At 38.8% G+C, this 26,698-nt stretch overlaps 1 protein-coding gene and 1 long non-coding RNA gene across 3 annotated transcripts in view; one reads left to right on the top strand and one right to left on the bottom strand.

The window, feature by feature from the left end:
* ZNF385C (zinc finger protein 385C) overlaps window positions 1–26,698 on the top strand; it is a 200,907-nt gene that overhangs the window by 81,540 nt on the left and 92,669 nt on the right. Inside the window, exon 1 of one of the 2 annotated variants that reach the window (XM_072111688.1) lies at window positions 21,102–21,329. The exons of the other annotated variant lie outside the window; for it this stretch is intronic. The gene's annotated coding sequence lies outside the window, so the exon portion shown is untranslated. Of the gene's footprint in view, window positions 1–21,101; window positions 21,330–26,698 lie in introns of those variants that run through there. 2 annotated transcript variants of the gene reach the window in all.
* LOC140064620 (uncharacterized) lies at window positions 18,140–26,660 on the bottom strand. Its single transcript, XR_011847783.1, has 3 exons — window positions 26,467–26,660; window positions 24,149–24,277; window positions 18,140–18,284 (listed from the first exon to the last, which is right to left on the bottom strand). It is a non-coding gene; the product is annotated as an uncharacterized lncRNA (long non-coding RNA).

Here is a 26,698-nt window from a genome sequence, read left to right as displayed (position 1 = left end):
ATACTAGACTTAGTGGTCACATCACTAAGGAATGTGAACCCCTAGTATAGTATGATTGTTACTATCAGGGGCATAACTTGAGGGGGTGCAGAGGTTGCATTCGCACCTGGGCCTGAAGAGGTTTAGGGGGCCCTTATGGTTTCACTATAAACCATACATTATAGTCGGGGGCCTGGAATAGACTTTGCACTGGGGCCCATCAGCTTCTAGTTATGCCACTGGTTACTATAGAAGTCATATTAGTACACAGGGGAAAGTAAGGATCAGTGACAATGGAGAATATCCTAGAATATAATCACTAAAGTTTTATGCAAAGTATAGCACAGTTTTTATTTATGTTTTTATTCATCGATCTTTGAAACTCCCTGAATTCCTAAGATCTTTTAAGGTGACATTTATCACATGTCTATTCTATAAAAAAAAAAATCATCTTTCACGTTGTATTGTTCATGTAACAAAGTCAATGAGCGGGTAAATGTACACCTCTGAATTGTATGCAGGAAGCCGATAAATGTTCTTTCTGACATTGTGACTTTGCAGCGTTTAAGTGGAACATCTCTAAGGTATCAGTTTCTTGAGTTTTAATTACAGTGAAACCGAGTATGCCCCCTGCAGTTCATAGGCAGGCAGGGATTTTCCGGCGAGAAGCTCTTTTGAAACCATATCATCATCTTTCCCTAGGCACACCTGCTTTATTTTTTATTGCTACTTGCTGCTGAGTTTATTCAGTAGAAAAATGATTTTATATCCTGTTAAGATCAAAAGAAATGATTAATAACCTCTGTAGAGTAAAAATAGGAATATCTCAAAATTACGATTGGTAGACACCCCTCCCCTCTGAAATTCCTCTGGGGTTCCTCTAACCTCACCAGGATGCTGGGGCAATAAAACCTAGAGGGCTTCAAAAATGTCAAAGTTATCATTATTACCAATCCCACCACTTCAGGAATACGCAATCTGATCACATAATAGCTATACTCACTTCTGGCAATGTCTTATGTATCTTCTCAATACACAAAGGAGGCTCCCGGAGGAGAAGAAGTGTTGCGGCAAATCTCTTAGGCCTAAAGGAATGATCCCATATACAGCAGTTTACAGCTATTTTAATTTGACATCAGTTTGTGGTCCCATCATTATGAAAGGGTTGAGGCCTCTTTGATTTCACTTTTACCTGAACAAATTTTATAAAAGACACCCAGCTGACATTTTTTCCTAGGTTTTGTTTTATACAAATTGCTCTTCTCTTATACTGGACAAAGAATATAGATTGTCATCCTTTTCCTAATTGCTATCATGTAGGAAAACTTGTACATGATTGTGGGTTTCGATAACAGGACTATCCACATGATAAGTCACCAATTTGTACATTACATGGAAGGTGTTCTGATATTTTCCAACACAGGGCTCTCTTTCCGAAATCCTGAGAGTGTTTAAATGTAATATTATTCCAGTTTTCTCCTTCTCTAATCCAATTTTTCACCCTTAGAATGTCTCTCCGCAGGCTTCTGTATCTGTTATGTTTATTTTCTTACTTAGGAATCTGCATCAAACAAACCAACATGAACAAACATAACCTTCCCTTCACATCTCTGCCTTTTACAAAAATGCAGCTTCAAAAAGCCTTCTTGCTCCATCTTAGTGATGATGAATGTTCCTTATGGGTGTCTGAGGCGAAGTCTTCCTTAATTTACTAGGACAAGTAATTATGGGAGGCCTGACTCTAGGCCTGTTCAAAACAGGACGGAAAAGGGCAACCTCCCCAGGGAAGCCAATGGCCTAATTGAAGGAAAATAAACATGGAATAGAGGTAAACGCTGGCAAGGAAGAAATAAAAGGGCTTTATTATGAGGAAACCTATAAGGAGCTGGGTTTACCATCCCTGAAATGAGTTTGCTATATAAATACATCTTTATGGCTCTCTCCCAGTATAAGACAAGCTCTCTTATACGCCTCTTGGCTCTGGCCCTGACAGCGTGAAAGGAAAGGTTTTTATAAAGCAGATCAGAGCGGAGGGTACAGTGGACATCTTGTTAGAAATGCTGCCTGTTGGGTTAGTCTTTGCCTGATATTTGTCTATGCCCTTGATAATATTTCACACTGGTCTGCAATGTAGCATATGTGTTTTTCCCTATTATTTTTGTCTTGTGCTTTGAGTTCCAGTAAATATTAGTGTCACCCTATGCTGCTGTCTTTCTGTCCTGGAATATTCAGCAGCATGTATTCCAGGAAAAAACTTCATAAATCCAGCAGCTTGAGATATGGCATGGGTGTATTTACCAATACGGATGTTGTACTGCTTTAAAAGGGGTTATCCCAAGATTAAAAGTTATCTCCTGTTCACAAATAGAGGATAACATGCTGATCGGTGGGGATCCACATGTTACATGGTTTTCGGTCCATAAGTGGCATTCCAGCTCTTGGTAGCTCCAGATATAGAATCCATATAGCATCTTCTTTGTGGACTCAAATGATTACACAGGCGGAAACCCCCCATTCATTGGGTTTACCTACACGTTTTTATTAGTGATTCTGCCAACAGATATTTGCAAGATAGGAAATTACACATTTTTAAAAAAAAGCCATAGACTCTGCCTCTCATCGACATGATTTGAGGGCAGAACCTCTGCATTTTTTTAAGTCCTCCTCTAAGTTACTTATGCACAATTGTGGAAGGCTTTTTTATATGTAAGACTTTTGCATCTGGTGCTGGAATAATTTATTGAGTACTTATTCTTGATGGATAAAAATTCCTTCTCTATTGAAAAGTTATGGTAAAATCCTATACAAATACATGTACATTAAATTGGAACAACGCGTTTCGCTCTTGTACAAAGCGCTTTGTCTGGTTTTCTCTTGTACACAATTCGAGCAGAGATGGGATTGGTAAAAAAGGAACCCAAAAACTTTCTTCTGGTACTAACTCTTCTCTACAGCAGCAGCGTACCCTTTTTCTGCTCTCTAACAGCAGTATATTTACCTCTGGATAGCAAACATTTACTCCTAATGCTAGGTCACCAAAGAACAGATTGATCAGTTTCCAGAACACATATCACTTTCTGTCTTAAACTAATCCCCCTCCAGGGAGCCTCTAGTACATAACCATACATTAGCGGCATGGATGTGTACAATCAGCATGATACTGTCCAGCTTCCCTTCTCTCGCACCTGCTCATATAAGTGCCCATCACCAGCCCTCCAAATGACTGAACACTTCCACACTGTGGTTGATAAAAGCTCAGGGTTAAGCCTATTGACAGTATCATAGCCCTATTAACAGGATGTGCCGGATGCAAGGACAATTAAGTTGGCATTTTCTTTTTGTGCTGGGTCACAGTGTGGTTTGTTTCGCAGGTCTATATATTGCATGCTTGCAAATAATGTGAGGCAGAAGAAAGTAATAAAAAGTGCATTACTGAAGTTTGTTAAAATATATCCTAATATACTCATTGTGGTGTGTTATATTATGTTTGGTTTACCTGGAGTCCAAAAAATTGTGTTCATCTATAGTTTATTGCATGGCTATAAGAGCTTATCCAGACAAATAATTGAACCTGTTCGTAGCTGGGTTAACTCAATTTCAATGCATAACAAAAAATGCCAAAAGGCCAATTTAACCCTTTGTTGTGCTAACTAAAATTTAACTTTTATTTTCTAAGTTTAAAATATTTGTAAGAGGATATTACATTAGCATTTTGGCTCAGTATTTTTGTTTTAAAATATATCAAGGAGGAGGGGCCGTGCCACTTGAAATTTTTATCTCTTTATCTCCTTATGAGACTATTTCCTATACATGGGTGCAGTGTCTGTTCCGCCATTCACTCTGATTCTCACACAGACAAGGGAAGACAACAAGGGAGGGGGAATTTTTAGGATTGGGGTAGGGTAGAGAGGTAGGAGCACACAGGTCTGTGTATCGCTATTAGCCCAGTGTTCAGTAGTTTTCAGTATTCATTCAGACCATGTTCAGGGCGTCTAGATAAATAGCTTTTTCTCTCTTTTCTCTACAAGTGATTATTAACCCCTATTCTCCTCTTTCCCATGTATAACACATAGCATCCACTCTATTCGACTATTTGGGTATAGATCACTTACTCGCTACCGTCCTGTAGTCTCTGGTGCTTGTTAACTATACCTAGTCCTCCCTCTCAACAGCTTGCTTCGTTTTTAACCCCTGTTCTGGTGGCTACCTCAGTTGGCTGTATATTGTGGCCGTCTCTCATTCCTTGCTTTAAAACCTAAGATCGCCCCCCCCGGCATGTTTCGCCAACTAGCGTGGCGTCATCAGGGGTTTGGGGCAATAGCGATACACAGACCTGTGTGCTCCTACCTCTCTACCCTACCCCAATCCTAAAAATTCCCCCTCCCTTGTTGTCTTCCCTTGTCTGTGTGAGAATGGCTGAACTGACACTGCACCCATGTATAGGAAATAGTCTCATAAGGAGATAAAGAGATAAAAATTTAAAGTGGCACGGCCCCTCCTCCGTGATATATTTTAAAACAAAAATACTGAGCCAAAATACTAATGTAATGTTCTCTTACAAATATTTTAAACTTAGAAAATAAAAGTTAAATTTTAGTTAGCACAAAAAGGGGTAAATTGGCCTTTTGGCATTTTTTGTTATGTTATAAGAGCTTGACTGATGTGAATTGCACGGAAGAACTAGCCATGTTACTTTCTGGTGGCTGTAGTAGGAGGAGTAGGAAGATTGTAGAGCGTTTCCAGGGATCACATTGTGGTGTATTAGATTACAATACACTGATAGTCAATTGGCTTACGAACCTTACATTGTCCTAATTAAAAGATATCTTTGAGGTTGTTGTTGCACAGAATAGCAGCAATTAGCACTGCTATCATTCATTCATTCATTATACATTGATAGACTTGCTATTAAAGCACAGACATTGCTTTAATATTACGTAGACAGTGTGATAGAGTGGTGTTTCTAAATCTTACTAAGACCCCAAGTTATCCCCAAGGCTATGATCATACATTGTATTGTACCAAAGACACAATGGAGAAGCTTTTCAAAACTAGTACAACAAAAGTGGCACAGCCTATAAAAATAGGGTACGGATTTGTGACAAAAAATTTTGGCTCCAAAATAACGTGTCAGAATTTTGGGGCACATTTTGCCATATACTAATCCTACTAATAAATAAATAGACTGTCTATTGAAATCTGCACTCTCTTACCTTACAACACTTTTGATAAATCTGCCTCATTGGGTTCTCCTTGAGGTCATATGCATATACTGAAGGCTGAAAACCCAGTCTATGGGCACTCGTTCTTAAAAGTGTTCTATAGGTAGAAAGTGCAATTTCTAACTAGATAGTCTTAATACTAAACCAGATTTATCACAGTGTCTAATGCTGAATGATAAATGTGGTGTAATTTACAGGTAGTACCACCTCTCCCAAACATTATATAATCCACTGGCAGCATATTGCAGAGAAATCCACATTGATGTAAAAATAACTTTATTACTTCTATCCAGTATGACCATTCTGAGTAATTCCCATTTTAATCCATCTGCTAATGAGGCAGTTGGCGGATTAAGGCTGTGTCCTTAACACCTGGAGCACTGCAATTACTGCCTGTACCACTACCCTCTCAATCTATGGAGCATAAGATTTGTTTTGCAAGAGGAATGGGGCGAAGGAAGTATTTTAGGCAGGGTTCATTCAGTTCTTGTTGGACTATTCTTTTGTTCTTGAGATTCTGCTATACACTGCTACACTGACCTTTTTCCTGTACCTAGACATTTCTTCTCACAATTTTGTACCTCACCACCAATTTGGTTTTTACTCGGTCTGTCTGACTTTGCCTAGGTTGTCTTACTGTTCTGTGCATAAACACATGTATGGACCATGAGTAGGGTAGGTTGTCAGTTGTCACCTGTGATTTAGCGGAGGGGCGGCAAGTAGGCAGGGACAAAGGATGTTGAAAGCGCAGAGCTTCTTTCCTGTCTTGACAAATTGTTTATAAGAAAATAAAAAGATTGTGTTTTATTTCTTGTATGTGGATTTTACATGGCATTATAATATGACTGCTGATGATTTGGTTTATTGGTTTAATTAATTTAGTTGAACTGGTGGCTTTATAATAAAAGATTACTGTTAGATTACTTTTCTAATAAGGAACTTTTGAAGAATGAGTTCTGTTTTATTCTTTAGTTTAAACTGTCTCCTGCCTACAGGGAGGGTTTTATTTATCACAGACCCTTTAACAATAAAACCACCTGTCCAAGATGGCATTTGTCCTTCTAATGTTGCCAAAACAGCACCGACTCATCAAGGCATGAACCACACAAGACCTCTGAAGATGTCCTGTGGTTTCTGGCACCAAAACATTAGCAGTAGATCCTTTAAGTCCTGTAGGTTGTGAGATGGGCCATTCATGGCCTGAACTTGTTTTTAAAACACGTGGGTCCATGTCAGCATCTTGATCTTTTCTGAATATATTTTCAGTACTTGAGCTGAAACAACATTCAAGAAGGTGTTACACATCTAACAAACATTTACGTGAATGCTAGGACCCAGATTTCCAGAAGAACATTGCCCTAAGAATTATGCTGCCTATGTTGACTTGTCTTAGTCCCCTTGTGCATCCTGGATCCATCTGTTTCCAGGTAAGTGATATATTCACACTTGTGGTCACACAAAGAATGTGATTCATCAGACCAGGCTTGCTTCTTCCAATACTCCACAGACCAGAAGTGGCATGCCCATTTTAGGTAAGTTTAGTAGTTTGACAGGGCAACTCTGACTGGTGTGTGGATACTGGCCCATTTGTGTATTATGACTTTGGACCACAGTTAGTGTTAACATTTTTAGCAATGTTTGCTACATTAGCTCTTCTCTGAGATGAGACTAGTCCAAAATCAATGAACCCTTGGTGTTCAAGACATGGTCCTAACTGTTCTTCCTTCAGCCACTTTCGGTAGACGCTAAACACTGCTTATTAAGAACATTTCAAAAGACGTGCATGTTGTTGAAGCTGTTTAACCATCAAAGAGTGGCCCTTGTCCCAATTTCTCCGATACTAATACTTGCCTATTTTTTCAGCTTTCAACACATCTGATTCAAAAACCAGGATCCATTGAATCGAAAAATTAAGTTTTTTATGCTTCATTCTTATTGTAATGGCAGATCGGTGTACAATAAAGAGTACAGTCCATACACAACTGACATTTCCGCTTCTTGCAATTACTGCTCAATGTTGGACATTTGCAATATTGAATAGAAAGTTTTTTATATTTTATATGGCAAGATTTGACTGAAGGAGGCATTAGAGGAACAGAATGACCATTGCATCAGTGGCTACACATGCCATAATGATGGTAGCAATGGATCAATCTCCCAGAGTTCTTCCTCTAAAGCAGACGAAATGTCGAATTAGATCTCTTTCCGACTTGCCTGTAAATCCAGAGAACTAATCAGTGCTTTAATCCTGATCCTCTGACAATCCCAACAGACTGACTTCTAATTTTTCCATTCAGTCAGGTATTTTCTTTACAGCCAGTCATGTGGATATTCACATTGGGAACATTTTGTGTTTCACTGCAAGTAATGGAACAAACAGAATTGATATATTGACTCCTTTTGTACTTTCAAGAAAAACCTTGAAATTTCCCTTTTCCCTTCTACTTGGACATGGACCACAAAACATTTAAAGCTGTATTGTAGAAGTCCCTGGTGTGGAGGACACATCATTAAATTACTGACGGGCAGTTTTGTGAACCTCACAACTCAGCAGGAATTGGTTTGTTAGCTCATCGCTATTCATAGTGAGCTAATGATAGCCTAAACTGTTTATTAAAAGTCAATATGGTGCTAAGATTGTTCTGCAACTAGTTAATGATCCAGATGGCAGAATCACTCGTCCCTATGTATATTGGGCTAGACTGGCACATGGCAATTACTGCTGATTGAGTTACAAAAGACAGAGAGGCAGCTGCTCAGGACCTGGCAGAGCGATGACTCTTGGCTCATAAACATAACTTGTCACACTCTCCGTTATGCTTACTTTATGAGAGCATCTCACAGGTGGCAGAAACTCGGTAGCAGTGTGAACGAGATGCTCAGTGTGATGTTTCTGCTCATATCAGAGAAACTGAGGTGGGAATCCGACTGTTTTAATAATAAGCTGCAAGCGAAGTGAAACCGAGTATCAGAGTACGCTTGTGGTCTCTGCTAGGGGTGGTGTCACTTTTTCCAAGCCAACCCAATCTAGTTGGCAGAGCTGCGCATTTTCTAATAAACATCTTATTAGAATTGTATGCTGGAACAGTCTCACATTTCATTGCAGGATGTTGAAAGTCACATGCATGTAGAAGCCAATCTATTTACCTTCTTGGAAGTATGACAACAAAACTTAATGGGATATTCCCACAAAGACAAGATTCTTAAATATACTAAAAGGGAAAAATAACACATTCTCTAATTCTTATATAGCTTTTCACAGATATAATTCCTACCTTGTGATTACAATTTGGTTGCCCCTGGATACGACCATAAATATTCTGACTATGGTCGGATTCTTCTCATGCATGGCTTTTCATGTCTTCACAATGCAGTACTCTTTGCCTCCTGCCCCTCCACCCTGAATAACAAGACCAGCTCAGACACAGGCACTTCCTGCCAGCAGGCAACAGTTTACAGAGACTTACTCTACTAGCTACAGACATATAAGGTCTTTAACGATAGGGAGGCATTTAGCAGAGCTGACTCTGTGTCTCTCTTATATATGAGTTAGCAGAGCTGAGAATGTTATTGTGTTTTATATCCATGGATCCACTAATCTCTCATGTCTGATCTGTCTCATCACTCTCTTTCTATGTGTCATGTTCTAGTACAATGTTCAAAAGCTAAATGAAAGTGTATATAAACCTGGACCCTGATAATCACATAATAAGCACATTGTCAGCACACAGAATCTCATAGCATAGAGGAATCATAAAGTGTCTGCTTAGAGAGTCCCTGCCCACACTCCAAATCTTACACTGACTATCACTAATTTATAGGAGTTAAAACAGCAATAAAAAAGTAAGGGGTTGAAAATTATCTTTATTGTGTATCACTAGGAAATTAAAATTTGAGAACTTTCTTTCATGGGCAAACTCCTTTAAAGAGAACCTGGCAGGCACATCTAACCCCCCTAACCAAAGGTCCTACCTCTTTTTCTGTAGTCAGTTGCTCTGTATAATGAAATTGATCAGAGCATCGCTGGTTCAAGTTCAAGTATGTATAAGTAAAAAAAGTGAAAAACACTAAAGTTAAAAAAATTAGAATAAATAAAAAATAAATACATAAAAATATAAGCCCCTAAAATGTCACTTTCCAATAAAATCACTTAATAAAGTATAAAAAACACAAACACACAAAAAAAGCCCCCACATATTTGGTATTGCTGCGTCCTTAACAATCTGTATGATAAAACAGAATTATTACTGGACCTCCACAGTAAACGCCGGGAAAAAGAAACAAAAAAAGATAATTTTTAATTAATACCTTTAAAAAATCCTCTAAAAAGTGAATTAAAAAAAAGTTACACACTCTAAAATAATACCACTAAAAAGAACAATGCTTCTCGCTAAAAATAAGCCCAGGTGTATAAATATAATATTCTGGAGATGGCCCTACAACAAAAGTATATACAGTATGGCGATCTGCAAAATTTGCAGATAACTCCTTTTAGAACTGAATTGCTAAGATTAAAGATGAGTGGACTCTAATTTGGAGGCATACCATACGACTGTGCTGGCCGTGCAGCCAATCCAGCAAATTGACGCCCCAACTACTAGCCATTGCTATGATTGGCCATAGGATTCCCCCTAACCAATCAAAGCTATGGCTAGTAGCTAGTCAATTCACTGGATTGGCAGCATGGCTGGCAATTCGGTAATATGTCTAGGTCACACGCACCAGAAACTTGCACCCACACTTTAAGCTCATCTGTAGTTTGGATAAGTCAGGAAGGTCATATACAAAGGACATGGCCTAATATGTCATGAGAGAGAAGTCACACTGCAAACTGCCCTTTTCAGAAAAGGGAATGAAAATGTTTCAACAGCAGCGTCCAACATTTAGTCAGTGGCCAATTAACATCAGCATGAAAGAGTTAATTATGTAAAAGTCAGATTGAAGGACACATATAAATATCACATAAGCAGAGGAGGAGGCTCAAAGTGGCTTTATGACCCATGTATAACTGTTAATAGCAGAGTTCTGTTTCAAGGGGCTTCCTTAATATCAGATGAGTTGTAATGAGTAGCAGATAAGCTGTCAGCATCTGAAGACATGGTTATCTTGTTACAGCAAGGCTTTTTCCCCTCCTTGAGAAACTGTACTCTCCGATATGTTAGAAAATAGGCCTTCTTTATGATATCACATGTCTAGCTGTGTACAATTTGTCACAGTATATGCCAAGATATTATATTTATCACAGAATTCTCCACTTTCTGTCTGGTGACTATTTTATCCTTCCTAACATCTTGGTTAACACGGACTTGCTGATATCCACATAGATGATGTAGTCATTGGTGGTCATTTATCTTATCTCTTTGTTTTTGCCATTCAGCTTCTTTGTTAATTTATCAATCTCACTTTCTCCTTGTTAAATGGTTTTTTATCCAGATCTCTTTTTGAGACATTTGTTAGAAATGTCTCAAAAATGTCGCACAAAAGTCACTTCTTTCCATTTTCTAAGTTTTCCTTAAATATGGTTTTGTCTGGAGTTTTGCACCAAAAAATGTCGCACATTTTAAAAAATTTCAAATGATAAATGTCATTTGTGACATTTAGCATACGTAAAAGATAAAGATAAATGTGTTTTACTGACAAAAAAACAAATGTCAGGCTAACATTTCAAAATGTCCCCAAAAAGGAGCAAAAATTGCAATGCACCAAAAAATGTCTTAAAAACCCCCCAGTAAATAGAGGAAAAAAATAAAGATAAATGACCCCCATTAAAACCTAATGCTAGACTCCTCCCTAGAAGTATACAAATGTATATATAAAAGTTTCCTTATCCACAGAGAATGATCAGTTATTGCAGGTTTTGGCTTTGAAAATTGCATAAAAAATACCTTAATGTATAATTGCATGTGCTGTGCTTTTCCCATGCTGCGGTATATATTTATTTCCAATTTCCCATATATTTACTGCATAAGGTATATAGAACAGCTTGCACATACAGACATACACATGTTGTGTATAGATCGATGGTTGGCACCCAGATTTCACTCTAATGGGCTTAAGGTAAGTCAGCCCAATACTTTGCCCAATTATACCTAGATTACACTAGTCCAGTTACCCTAAATTGCAAAATATTTACCCTGTAGATGACCTTTTAACAAGCAAAAAATAAGAGCAGAAATGTTCTTCTGCAAAACTGAGATGACTATTAGCACAGGTGGAAAATGCTATTAGACAGAGAATGCCAACTGCTTTGCCGAAAGCAATTGTTTTCTTAATGAACCGATAGGCTCCACACAAGCCAAATCTGAGCATTTTGTCTCTGTGAATTTGGCCACTTATACATATGGACAGGCAGATCAACGATGCCTTTGTTGGAATCTAAACTAAGAGCCACACTCCACCTAGAAAACAAAATGTAACTACATTAGACATACCGTAAATAGTCAACATAACTGGTGCATCTGTTCTGGGTGCCTTTATTCACCAGGGTTCTGCCTAAAATGTCCACTAATTTCTTCAGGGAAATAGCAAGTCAGTCATAGACATGCCCCCTAAAATGACTGGGACTTTGTGGGTGGCTTCTGTGTCTATCATGAAGAAGTCAGTGGCCAATTAAGGAGAGATCCAACTGGGGGGTAAAAAAGAAATATAAGTTGCAAGAAAGCAAAATGGAGGCAGCAATCAAGGTGATTGTTCATGTCTGGGGGGTTATTTAAAGTTATTAGATTAAATGCTTAGGTTTGATCAAGGCAACATATGCATTGATAAAATATAGAAAATAACACTGTCCTAATCTATTGTAAGTATTATTTATTTGTTTATTTATAGAGCACCATTAATTCACATACATTACAGGGGTTCACATACATTACGGTAAGACAAGAACAAATGCAGGTACAAATACAAGAACTACAGTGATCATGAAGCAGGTGGAAGGGTGGAAGGAGGACCGTATGTTTTCTACTTACAAAAGCGTGTCCACTTGTAGAACTCCTCCCACCCTGATGCAGGATCTGTTTCTAAAAAAAAGTATCTTTATGGGTTCCTATGTCTGAAAAATCCAGTTTTAAAAATATGTAGATGAGCTGCAAGTTCTCTGGGGGAATCCCTGGAGCCCCTCCAGTCTGTGGTTAGCATTCGTAAATACCCACCCCCCAATATATGAAAATCCAAACTTCAGCTCCAAAAGTAGATAAAACATCAAAAATTTATTCAGCCAAAAAAGATAAAAGCAAAGCAATGATGAAAACGATGGCTGTAATGGAAACAGGCAGCCTGCCTCCTATATGTTTCAAACGATCTCGTCCTTAATTGTAGTTCAAAAAGCTGTGTTGAAGTGTGACTGCAAACTAGCTAGCTTTTTGAACCATGAGTAAGGACAAAATCGTCCGAAACATGTAGGAGGGAGGCTTCCTTTTTCTGCTATGTATTGTTTTCCTCATTGCTATGCTTTTATCTTATATAGCTGAATACATTTTTGATGTTTTATCTACCTTTGGAGCTGAAGTTTGGACTTACCTATCTTGCACTCTAAATTGTCATCCATATCCTGGACCCGCATTCTACTTTGTGACCCCCATATTACTCCCTGCGACAATACAACAGGTGAGCTGGGGTTATCATTTTTGAGTGGTTCTATCCCCACAGATTATAGTTTACCCACCCCCAAAGCACTCATAACATGTTCCCAACTGCAGTGTCTCAGCTTCCCGATGTCATAGGACGTCTGCACTGAATTTCCGCGTCTGAGCAGTAGCACAGTATAAGCCATATTCTCCATATAATGCCTCCCATAATTTGCGCATCCATCATATGTAATTAAATAGTCTACAAAGGAAAGTAATAGACACATAATTCAATCTCACCACATTCTCATTAATGTGACAATGGTCAAGTTCTTACTAATCAAACATTTCATTATTTAGTTTAAAAAAAAATCTTACAGTATAAAGTGTTTTATTAATTTAATTGGTTTCTGAGCTTTGGGTTTCAGTTCAGCTATTTGCATATGTTAAAAGGCAAAGCTCATCTGCTCTAGAGAGGAAAAGAGAAGAAGAAGTCAAGTTCTTGACTTAATAGAACAAGGTAAAGTCCTTGACAGAACAAGTTCAGAAATTGTTAGTGGAGGATGGTATAGTAATAGTACCAATGATTAATGTGAAATGATTGTCAGGATCTGTTCCTTTTTTCATTTTTCTTTTGGCATATTGGCAGAAGTGCAGTTTTCCCCCCAAGGAAGGTTTCAGAACAATAGGGTTTAAAGTCTAGTCAGCACAACTAGGACTTGTTTAGATAGTAATGGAAAAAGAGTTTACGTTATAGGCAAGAATAGCAACAAATGCAAATGCACTAGCCCTTTTTTCAGTCCCCATTTACTTCTAGCAGCTTATGCACATGTTCAGGGATTCCATGACCCCATGCAAGAGCCAACTGCTCAAGTCTTTTTCCTGGCCAAGTTTGTAATTACATCTGAACACATTCACTCTGTAAAAACATATAGTTCATTTTAATCCAAAGAACTCCAATTTTTTGATTGTAGGCATTCTTTTTCTTGTGGTCCAGGCATCTATAACAATCCTCCTGAGGACTGCAGAACTCCCCACTTTATATCAGAAGGAATAAGTTAAGATCCCAGACCTCAAACATACAATTTACGTTTCCTATAGACAGGAAATTCAAAAGTAAAACTTTAAGAAATGGCTGATAACTGTCTTTCTGAGGTCCCTCACAAAGATAGTAGGCTGCTGAGGATTATATATGTTACTTTTTGAGTTTGAATAATGTACAATTCAAGAATTCAACTTTAAAGATATCCTTGTACGCGGATGATGTCCTCTTGATGGTAAGAGAGCCAGAGAATATTATGGAGCGTATAATAGAACTGATCGAGGAATGTGGCCACTTCTTCGGTTTAAAAATAAACTGGGATAAAACTCTGTTGTTGCATCTTGATAATGAGTTAAGTACCAGTATTAATTCCCTTACGGTACTGAACAAGAATGGAGTATTTGGGTATTTAGGAGTTTGTTTTGTGTTATTATGCCGGACGAAGGACAGGGAGGGAGGTAGGGATATTATGATGTTGATATAATGATATAATATTATGCTTTGTATGTGTTAAAAACAAAGGGGGAAAAAGTTGAAATACAGATTTATGAAATTTTAAAAAAAGGGGTTGTCTGAGACGTTAAAAAAAAATTATATGTGGCTGGGAGGGGGTAGCATAAAAAAAAAAACATTTACTCACCTCTACGATTCCTCCCAGCGTCCCGCGCTGCCGTCTATGCGGTCCGTGCCCCTGTTTACAGGGGCATGATCGCTCCTCTGAGTTCGGCTTCCTCAGGGTAGCTTTTATGCACCTGTATACAAACAGGGGCATGGACCAGAGAGATAGCAGCGCGGGAAACCCGGAGGGACCAAGGTGGTAAGTAAACGTTTGTTTTTTTATGCAGCCCCCTCCCGGCCACATACATTTTTTTTAACATCTCAGACAACCCCTTTAAAGTTGAATTCTCAAATTGTACATTATTCAAACTCAAAAAGTAACATGTATAATCCTCAAAAGCCTACTATCCCTGTGTGCACCTCAGAAATACAATTATCAGCCATTTCTTAAAGTTCTTGCAGTGCTTGTAAATACTTTATGAATAAGAACATAACGTTTCTAACCATGCAGGACAAAGAAGGTAATACAAGTGTTTATGGTAAAGTTTGGTGATGTATACAGTCATATCAGGTCAATAGTCTTAATCCATGAATTAGCATAAAGTCCTAGATTAGATGGATACTCTAAATATAAAAGGGACAGATGATTAAATAAGAAGCTGCATGTGCACTTCTTGAGTACATAAGTTACATTTTATTTTTATGTGTGACTGATGATGAGGACTGGTTGGGATTACTTGAGGTGTTTTTGGCAATCCTTGTTAATTTACTATAAGGTCAGATGTTGCTATAGTTGGAGCACTGTCGGCTCTTACTTCAAAGCCAATTTTTAAGCAAAGACAGAATACCATTTAAATGGCTTTAGTAAACTTAACGCATGTTAAGACAGAATCCTAATTTGTCCATAGACAAAGTAAAGAGTCTAATTTCACAAGCAACCTCAGAGAGCAACAGGAATACACATCGGGGCACATTTACTTACCCGTCCCGTTGACGCCGCCGATCCGGAATGTCCGACGAGGATTCGGAGCTGCCGCAATTCACTAAGATCGTGCGTCCAATTTCCTGCATGTGTCGCTTCCCTGCTAAGGTCCGCTGGAGTTCACCTTCTTCTTCCTGGTGCACGTGAGTGCTGATCTTGCGACACAATTTGATATTTAAATTCCGCGGTTTGTCCGAATCAGTTGGGTTTTCCGATGGCCACGCCCCCGATTTGTTTCGCATGAAAGCCAGGGCCGATGCGCCACAATCCGATTGCATGCGCCAAAAACCCGAGGCAATTCGGCGCAAAATGGAAAAATTCGGGAAATCCAACGGAAATGCATCCGACGGACCCTTAGTAAATGTGCCCAATCATGTATTTTCAGTGCTATTTACAATTTTTATTTAGTTCTAAGAAGGGGAGTAATAAAAGCAAATAGCTTCCATAATACTGATTTGCAAGACAATGGGGGTTATCTATTAGTGTTCTGGCATACATGCCCTGAAATGATAACCAATTCTGAAGCAAACGGCACAAATTGTGATTGTTTCCTTTTTTCCGCCTTCCACTTTCACGCTAAGAAATATTCTAGAATTCCCTCTTTTCTGTGAAATCTCCAATAAAAAAATCTCCAAAGTCATGTAAAATTATTTTGCTTGAGGTGAGTCAAGTTTAGGGGCTGCAGGGGAAGCGTCACTTTAGATGCCCATATTTTGGGCTTTAAAACACCTAGAAACATCCCAAAAAACATTGTCTTATTAAAGATACAAATCTCACATTTTAGGTCACATCAGTCTTGCGATTTTGTGAGCAACAGATTCGGAGATACAGGTAGTTAAAGACATAGGAGGGAGCTGGATCTCTGTCAGCAGCTCCAACTATGCATTGAACTGCCTGTATCTTCTCTTCTATAGCTGCAGCATGTAGCATGAAGTGTCCCTTTAAAGGGAACCTGCCATTCAAATTAACCCACCTAAAATAAATACTTCATTAAAAACTATAATTAAGAAGCATTGTCCTTATCCCTAAATGGTTCTTCTCCATGGATTCAATGTTAAAAAAAATTAGTTTGTATACTTATATGCAACTCAACTGAGGTGAGTGCAATTGCAGCAAGTGATTCCCCTTTCCTGATTGACATGTCTCGCTGCACCTACCAAGCTGCTGGTATGGAACTAGCACTTAGTGACAATCTTCCAATATTCAACTACAGACATATACAGTTTCCTTTACTCTCACCTGCTCCCTGTGATGTTTAAGAGAATTCCTGAACATGGGGGGAGGAGCAGGTGAGAGAAAGACAGTGGATCTGTGTGACTTGGCTCTGCTACATTATTAATCACTTCCTCAGAAAGTTGGGGGTTGGGGGAGATGCTGGCTACATGAAGAAAAATCAATATATATATTTTGTTACATTTATTGGCATATTAGATATATGTGCTCCTAAATTTGTGACTTTTTCACTTGCCTAGCAAAGTTATCTGCGCAAGAATCTTTCATTTCTGCGCCTGATATATCTTTAAAATCCAGATGCGGACTTATGAAAAAGCTGCTATTTTGGCACACTTTGTGGTTAAAAAGTTGTAAATGGTGGCTCTAATCCCATGGATAGAGGCATAACTGGAACATGTATAAAGACATCTAAAAGGTACTGTGTGAGGCTGGTGCGCGGTCACTGGTGAAAGGTTCTCTGTAAATGGTCTTATCCCAAATTGTCAATCTGCCATAGTTTTGGACTACACTGTTGGTGTCTTTGCATACTTTTTGGCACCCCCCCCCCTTTCCCCACTAAGCCCCACCCACTTTCTTAGACCTTCTCCTTTAGTTAATGACACTAGTCATTAAAGTGTCTAAAACCCTTGATACATGTTGTACAAGGCCTTAAACAGTTGTTTTTGGGCTTAGCTTTGCCGTAAGCACATTAATAAATTTGCCCTACCATCATATCATGCACCACATTACAATCTAAAGACATCTACAGTCTATATCCTCATCCTCAAGAATAGTGTCTAACATTTACGAGCGTTGCATTAAACATAAAGGCATTATAATTTTGAATGTAATTCTTTATAGAAATGTATTATATTTTGGTGCCATATTTTGCTCGCCTCTTGCTTTATTTTAGACACGTGGGGGCTATTTATGACCGGTTGAACCTGCATTTGCAGAGACTCTGAGCCTAATCTCATTCATTAAGTAGTAGCTCATTCATTATTTACAGCTTATTAGGTAAGCTTAAAGAGAAATAAATGCTTTATAAATATGATCACAGCTATAAATACTCAGGCAAGCTTGTAAATAGTCCCGGAGCAGGACATTAAGCCCAACAGAGGCAGATAGCAAGTTTTAACACATGCACGGCTGGAGCGCTTCATTCATACATTACTGCTGTCTGGCACACCAGGAAATGTGTTTTACTTAACTATGTTTTATCAGAACAGTCATTATACCCAATGGGCTTAAGGTAGTTTCCAAGAGCTTATACTGATACTATTTTACAGCTCATCTGATAGCTGTGTCTGCCCACCACCAAGCCCCGAAATTTGCCCACAGGTTTCAAAGAGCTGCTGGTATTTTGTTGCTGTATAGACTGTCTAACAAAGTCAAATAATAATCACAGTAATAATATAAAAAGGAAAAGATCATGGATATGATTATGAGAATAATCTAGCAAGACAGATGCTCTACAGCTCATAAGGAGTTTATTACAAATCAAAAAAATTTGTGAAAATTGTTTTATTTGTCTTTTATTACTTAGAGAAATTTAATTTGTAATAGTAACATAGAGATTAGTATGATTATTATAACTATTATGATTATAAATCATCTGTAGTGTCATTGTTGGATACTATGATCCTTATCAATGTAAGTTTATATCCTTGTGATCCATATTCAACTTTGATTGATGGTCAGGAGCCATATTCAACATAAAAAGGGAGCTGTGAAAAATACAGACAAACAAGAAGACATGAGAAAACAAAAATTACATAGAAATATTTCCGTGTGACATTCTGAGGTTTAGTAATAATGTACATGCCATATTCTATCCATGCATATGGTTTTAACTCATGGTAACCGTCACAGCCATTGGTGGAGAAAATGACCCACTTCTGTAGATGTAGGTTTTCATTGTGTAAGCAATAACATTACCCATCCATGCTGGTTGTATGAATAATAAAGCTGCTAACAAACAGCTAATCCTCTTAATACCTCTATCACATGCTTGCTCCTCTTGGGTATGGCTTATCTCTGCACTGATATCCACTACTTATTTATCCAGGTATCTGTCATTGGTAATAGTCAGGGGACCACATACACTTGTCCACGTGTTGTCCTTGGTATCAGTGGTGATTCCACAAACGGCAACTAGTGTATATTTAACACTGACTGACTTGACAGCATATTAACACACCATTATCACTGTTCACACACTTGGGAAAACTTCCAAAGGTCTCTAGAAAGTTCTCAAATATGGCAAGTGCTTCTGTTCTTGGGGCTCTCTGTGTTGTCCTATGTCCACATGCCATCCTTACCAGAGATATGGGAGTGGTGATCACAGAAGGGGTGAGCTTTTGGGAATGAGCACCCATTCCTCCGACCAGCTGGAAATCTACAGGACACTGGTTGCCCAGAAAGTGACTGGGTCGCGGGCTGGGTGCTCCTTCAGGCAGAAAGGGAAAGCTTACTGCGCTAAGTACAAAATGGTTGACCTTATTAGTGGATTGGTACTTTCTTATAGGTGGCCAAGCCACTCTCTTTTGGAGAGTCACCGACTGTTGTAACCCACTACTGTCTTTGTCATAACTCATATAATTAGACAGTGGGGGTTTCTCTTTAGTCAGGACATTTTTACATTTCATTCTTTGCTTTTTCTGAATTTTGGACTAGTTTCATTTATCTTAGAGGCTGATATATCAGGCAGTTGAGAGTGACTGGAGTTTGTTTACAACTTTTTAACCACAAAGTGTGCCAAAATAGCAACTTTTTCATACATCTAGATCTGGATTTTAAAGATATATCAGGCGCAGAAATGAAAGATTCTTGTGCAGCTTACTTTGCTAGGCAAGTGGAAGAGTTGCAAATTTAGATGCATATATCAAATGTGCCAAGAAAAGTAACAGAAAATATATATATAACATAAAAAGAGAAAATCCTAAGATAAATGACCCCTTTGTCTTACTGAGACATTCCATTAATTGACTGAAAAGTAACTGCTTGTAATTTCTCACCATGTACAGTACAAAAATGTATTGCTTTTGGACTCAAAATAAGTATATATTGTGTTTGAGTAAGGCTAAGTTCACACTACTGTTCAAACCTTTGTTCCTTAGGCTACATGCACACAATGTATGCCTGCCGTACTGTAGTACATTGGGCATAGATCGGCGCCGGGGAGAGGTGGAGGGGGAAAGCGCTGCTCACCCCCGCCCCTCTCCATAGAAATACACAGCAAACTGCGCTGTATTCCGTAGAAAGATAGGACATGTCCTATCTTTCTACAGTCTACGCAAAGGTACGGCGCTGTGATGCCATTGCGATGTATGGGGGATGTATATACGCCGTATATATGTCAGCCGTATATACCTCCCCCATAAATGTGTATTTGCTTATAATCATTCATATATAATCATGTGTGAAACCATTGACCTCTGGAAGTTTCTAGGCTTGGAATGTTCTACTCCAAAAGTCTCAGTGACTCCACAGCTCCTACTAGGTGATAACCAGATAGAAGAGGATGGGGGGTTCGATTTGGGGGGTGTGTCTTTTGTTTGAAACTTGTTTAGAAAAAACAGTTGTTGATGAAACTTGGTCTGGAGGGCAAGCTGTGGTGCTCTTCCATAGGACATGGCTGATGTGTAACCTGTTTGCTGTATTGGAATAAACCTCAAGAAATATCGCTCAGTGTTCGTCTTCTCTGATCACGAGGGCCTTTTGTGACACTTACCTCCGTTAAAAAAAAAAGTAAAGAACAGAGGTTATAGAACGTATCAGTTAAAAATTCCATTGACATCAATGTAAATTTTATTCCATCAGTTATGTTCCATTAGTCAAGCATCCATTATGCACATAACGGAAAAGTACTGTAGCCAGCGTTAATTTTTTTTGTTCAAAAAATGCATGTACAACGGACACCTGCCTAAACTGAACGTAAAGGATGGCATAAAATTTACATTGATGTCAATGGGATTTTTAATTGATGAGTTAAAGCTCCGTTTCTTTTTTTTTTTAACTGGAGGTAAGGAACGGAGGTTTGAATGCTGGTGAGAACTTAGAGGTAATAATTGTATCTGATAGTTACCAATAATAACAGTCTACTAATAGTGCGAATTAATTACATTTCTTGGTGAAAGCTGAAAACCTCACTAACTTGTGGTCACTAACATTCTAACCCAAATTATTTTTCAAAAATTGCGAAAAATGGCACTGTTTCGGCCACCCATCTTACTTGAAGTTATACATAGTATACTGTACAAAAGAGAAATTTGTCTCCCCACAGTGGAGGTGGAAGGACATAGAATAAGCCTAAGAACAGTTAAGGATCAGGTGAATCAAATGAAAACTTATACTCTTCCCCATCAGTCCAGAAGGAGTTAAGAGAAATGTCTGTACTTTAGAAACCCTAAACCCCTTTGCTGCCTGATGTCCCTAACTCAGTGGCATGACTTGGCAGACACGTACATTATAAACAGTGCCAATTGGCACTTGTCACCCTTCTGCTATAGCAGTGGCACCTACAAGCGCCCTCACACACAGTTCTTTGACAGTAAAGAAAAAAGCAGGCAAGAAAATGATAACAAATACTTGGTCCAGCATCAGAACAGCTGATTTAATTCCTCCTTATAAGAAAACTTATGTGATAGCTGTGCCCTGTGCTGCATAGCACAGATTCCTCATCTCTCTTATCTATCTCGGAGAGCTGCTAAGAACAAGTGGACGCTCAGAAGCAAGAGATGGATGGGACTGGAGCTGCAGGAGTCCAATAGGTAAGACCCATCATCTCAAGAGCATTATGGACATACTTTGCGTAACATCTTACCTGCTCCCGTAGTTGCGTGTGTTGTGTCAACATACATCAATGTGAATAATGAATAGAGATACTTGCATTAAGTTGACAGGTTGAAAATGCATAACAAATCAGTTGTACACAGACTAAATGTAGTTTATTTTTTATTGTTTACCTCATGTTTACATAATTGACTATTATATTTTGTGTATGTCATATCAATATATTGTACAGTGTTGTAAAATAGTATCTGGGCTACAAAAGCTGTGACATGATCTATTGTCAGTAGTGATGTAATGATGGGTCATTGTTATCTATATAGAGGTCATTGTACAGGGAGGGGGAGGAGATAAGCTGTGACATCATCTGTTGTCAGTAGTGATGTAATGATGGACCAGTGTTATCTATATAGAGGTCATTGTACAGGGAGGAGAAAAGCTGTGACATCATGTATTGTCAGTAGTGATGTAATGATGGGTCAGTGTTATCTATATAGAGGTCATTGTACAGGGAGGAGGAGGAGATAAGCTGTGACATCATCTGTTGTCAGTAGTGATGTAATGATGGACCAGTGTTATCTATATAGAGGTCATTGTACAGGGAGGAGGAGAAAAGCTGTGACATCATCTATTGTCAGTAGTGATGTAATGATGGGTCAGTGTTATCTATATAGAGGTCATTGTACAGGGAGGAGGAGATAAGCTGTGACATCATCTATTGTCAGTAGTGATGTAATGATGGGTCAGTGTTATCTATATAGAGGTCATTGTACAGGGAGGAGGAGATAAGCTGTGACATCATCTATTGTCAGTAGTGATGTAATGATGGGTCAGTGTTATCTATATAGAGGTCATTGTACAGGGAGGGGGAGGGGATAAGCTGTGATATCATCTATTGTCAGTAGTGATGTAATGATGGACCAGTGTTATCTATATAGAGGTCATTGTACAGGGAGGGGGATGAGATAAGCTGTGACATCATCTATTGTCAGTAGTGATGTAATGATGGGTCAGTGTTATCTATATAGAGGTCATTGTACACGGAGGAGGAGATAAGCTGTGACATCATCTGTTGTCAGCAGCGATGTAATGATGGGTCAGTGTTATCTATATAGAGGTCATTGCACAGGAGAGGGGAGGAGATAAGCTGTGACATCATCTATTGTCAGTAGTGATGTAATGATGGGTCAATGTTATCTATATAAAGGTCATTGTACAGGGAGGGGGAGGAGATAAGCTGTGACATCATCTATTGTCAGTAGTGATGTAATGAAGGGTCATTGTTATCTATATAGAGGTCATTGTACAGTTTGGCGGAGGAGATAAGCTGTGACATCATCCATTGTCAATAGTGATGTAATGATGGGTCAGTGTTATCTATATAGAGGTCATTGTACAGGGAGAGGGATGAGATAAGCTGTGACATCATCTATTGTCAGTAGTGATGTAATGAAGGGTCAGTGTTATCTATATAGAGGTCATTGTACAGTTTGGCGGAGGAGATAAGCTGTGACATCATCTATTGTCAGTAGTTATGTAACGAGGGGCCAGGGTTATCTATATAGAGGTCATTTTGTAGAGGGAGGGGGAGGAGATAAGCTGTGACATCATCTATTGTCAGTAGTGATGTAATGAGGGGTCAGTGTTATCTATATAGAGCTTATTGTACACGGAGGAGGAGATAAGCTGTGACATCATCTATTGTCAGTAGTGATGTAATGATGGGTCAGTGTTATCTATATAAAGGTCATTGTACAGGGAGGGGGAGGAGATAAGCTGTGACATCATCTATTGTCAGTAGGGATGTAATGATGGGTCAGTGTTATCCATATAGAGGTCATTTTGTACAGGGAGGGGGAGGAGATAAGCTGTGACATCATCTATTGTCAGTAGTTATGTAACGAGGGGCCAGGGTTATCTATATAGAGGTCATTTTGTAGAGGGAGGGGGAGGAGATAAGCTGTGACATCATCTATTGTCAGTAGTGATGTAATGAGGGGTCAGTGTTATCTATATAGAGCTTATTGTACACGGAGGAGGAGATAAGCTGTGACATCATCTATTGTCAGTAGTGATGTAATGATGGGTCAGTGTTATCTATATAAAGGTCATTGTACAGGGAGGGGGAGGAGATAAGCTGTGACATCATCTATTGTCAGTAGTGATGTAATGATGGGTCAGTGTTATCTATATAGAGGTCATTGTACAGGGAGGGGGAGGAGATAAGCTTTGACATCATCTATTGTCAGTAGTGATGTAATGAAGGGTCTGTGTTATCTATATAGAGCTTATTGTACACGGAGGAGGAGATAAGCTGTGACATCATCTATTGTCAGTAGTGATGTAATGAAGGGTCATTGTTATCTATATAGAGCTCATTGTACAGGGAGGAGGAGGAGATAAGCTGTGACATCATCTATTGTCAGTAGTGATGTAATGAGGGGTCAGTGTTATCTATATAGAGGTGATTATACTGGGAGGGGGAGGAGATAAGCTGTGACTTCATCTATTGTCAGTAGTGATGTAAAGATGTATCAGTGAGATTCTCTTCTATTTTAATACTGTTGTCTTGTGTGTGATGTAAATGGAGTAAATGCTGCAATGCAAACTCCCTTAGTATTTTCTGTTTTTCGTTCTGCAAACTATGTATCTTCTGTGGTAACAAGGGATTAGGCATGTGAAATCAGCCATGTTAGTTGTTACCCCCTACACATTATATGGTTGGCTGAGTTTTCCCTAAAGTAAACTTGATCTGCCAGTAGTCTGCAGATAAATATCTCATGTCTATGGTAACCTTTACCTGCCAGTCAGAGTAGGTGACAGCACACACATCCCGTTACATCTTGTCATTGATCCACATACTCCTAAGGATCTTGTTCTTCAGAAGATTGAAAAGGGAGACTGCATACTCTTTGTGCCAGTTTGCATCCTGTTCAAAACGTAAATACCGTATGAAAAGCATAATGTATTGGTATAAGGGCTGTTATCATACCTCTCAACTTTAAGGGTCAGTAACCAGCACCCTAGATGCACCAACAACCACAGAGCCACATGTGTCCTGTTGGCCCAAGTTATGCACCACCGATCTCCTTATATTATAACAGGTTCTTATGGGATCAGCTTTGAGAGGTGTATGGTACTAGAAGCAGATTAACAGGGACTGCTGAAATAGAAGAAAAAGATGGACACAGGAACATATTTCCTTAATGAAATATATTACAAATTTTTCTGTTAGCATCTGCACTATTCATTTTTACAATGTTCTGGAGAGTTCAGTTATGCATTAAATGCTGATGATTTCTATTACAACCTTATCTTCTGTGAAATTTACTTTTTGCATCAATATCATTGTGAAAAACTGTAGCAAGAAGTCTCCTATTGACCCTTCTGTCTTTCAATAGATGCTGTCGTTTTACTCACTGAAAACCATAGAGAGGAAAATAAGTGAAATATCAAGTATTGTTGACAATTGTGTGTGGTGTCCTCATCGCTATTTCTACACCAAAGGGATTGTCATCTCAAATGAGGCTGGTCTTTACCACTTACCATTATAAATTGTTATTAAGACTCTTCTGCTTTTTATGTGGTGGTAACCATCCAGTGTGAGACAAAATCTTTTTAAAATCTGCCTATCAAAGAGTTGGCTGCACTGGAAAATGAAAGGTCTTATCATTGCTTGGCTGTGATTCAGGGGCTAACTAGCGTTTAGAAGAGTACTTTGTGTCCAGCGCATCTTGTTGAGGGATGAAGCTGTCACCACCTAGGCAATATAGCGCGACTACGATGATCCATTTGTCTGTCTATAGTTCTACTGGAGGAAGATTAAACTAACTCCCAGTAAAATTGTGTAACCCGTGAATGACCTCCTAACGTGTCACCACATACCACTTAGCTGTGTCCCATCCGCCATCTTACTTGGCAGCTTGTGATCCTGAATACTGCAAAGTACTCGATTGGCATGTAAAAAGGAATTCCACCCAATGCACATAACTCGCCTCTTGCTTTGTTGCTGTATCCCTGGCTTAAAGACGGCAATGAGGGAAATTAGCCAGATTTATTTAGTATTGAGGTGTATAGTTTACACTTGGGTGGAAGAAATATACTTATTCTGCACAAATAAAATCCTAAAAATAGATATTGGTCACCCACCCAATTACAATATCCAGTATAAATTGGTGTTAGTGGTAGCTATTAGAGGTTGACCCTTAGAGGGACACAAACAAAACCCATACCCACCTACCCTAAGTTTGGTGATGTATTTTCCACAAAGCAAAAAACGTTGAGAACAGTTATTACAAGGTGCCAACTTAGATATACAATACCAGAGGACTTTCTCTCTATCTAGTGACTCTTCTCTTTGGCTTCCCAACAGAAATAACCCAACCCATGGGGGAATATGGTAAAGGTATGCGCACCATTGCAACTGTATTATGCCGGTGTACTTTACATTGGTATACCAGGCTTGTTTATTCACACTTTCCTGCCCTGGTGAAACTTTTAATTTAATTTCCCTACCACAAGCACTCGGAGACTTATAAACACTATGGCCCGTCAGGAGAGAAGGCGGTAAACGAGGGAAGGAATAGAGTAAACTCATAAAGAAATCACACATTCTACTCCTGAGACCACATAGCTATGGTTTTGCAATTCCAACTATTTCAATTATATAGCCAGTTTTGGACATCCAACACTATTTTCTGTTTTTTCATCAGTTACTTGTGACGGAAAAACCTCTTTAACATCTTTAACAACAAATTGATTTGTTTTTGTGTCATAATTTTAGAAATGATTTACTAAATTTTACTAACATTTTTTTTAAACATTTTTTATCAGGCCTCAGTTTTCACAGGACAAGCACAATTATTTTAAGTTATTTTTCTGTAGCACATACTTTAAATCTATTATTTTGTTGGTAAAGTGTAATGCATTAGATCCCAGGCGAGAGTGATTTTTGAGACAGAATGGCCGTCTAAGAAAGGCATAATCCTTCTCTAATCACAACAAAGGTAACTTCTGAAAGTGATTTAAATATCGGAAACCCCTTAGATGTGACGGATGCTATTGACAATGGCTTCTGGGGGTTAAACATCCAAAATCAGAATTACAGTTGATACCTACAACTTATGGTGTGTAGAAAGGCACAAGGTGTTGCTGTTGATGGTAGATACGTGTCACCATGGTGCCTGGCCTCGGTGAAGTAAAAACCAGTATTGCTGGTGTCAGCGGCGTTCGGCCACTGACACACTTTTGTTATTTTAGCATAGCTGCAATGCAGCTGATCCGGGACGGGTTTTTTCTGGAGCAGTCACAGTGCTGGGTGGGCTCCCACATCACCCCAGGCCAGGGCTTG

The sequence above is a fragment of the Engystomops pustulosus genome, chromosome 6, assembly GCF_040894005.1.
Source record: "Engystomops pustulosus chromosome 6, aEngPut4.maternal, whole genome shotgun sequence".
NCBI classification, from domain to species: Eukaryota; Metazoa; Chordata; class Amphibia; order Anura; family Leptodactylidae; genus Engystomops; species Engystomops pustulosus.
Note: the sequence above shows the minus strand (reverse complement) of the source record. Positions and strands in the feature narration are given on the sequence as shown.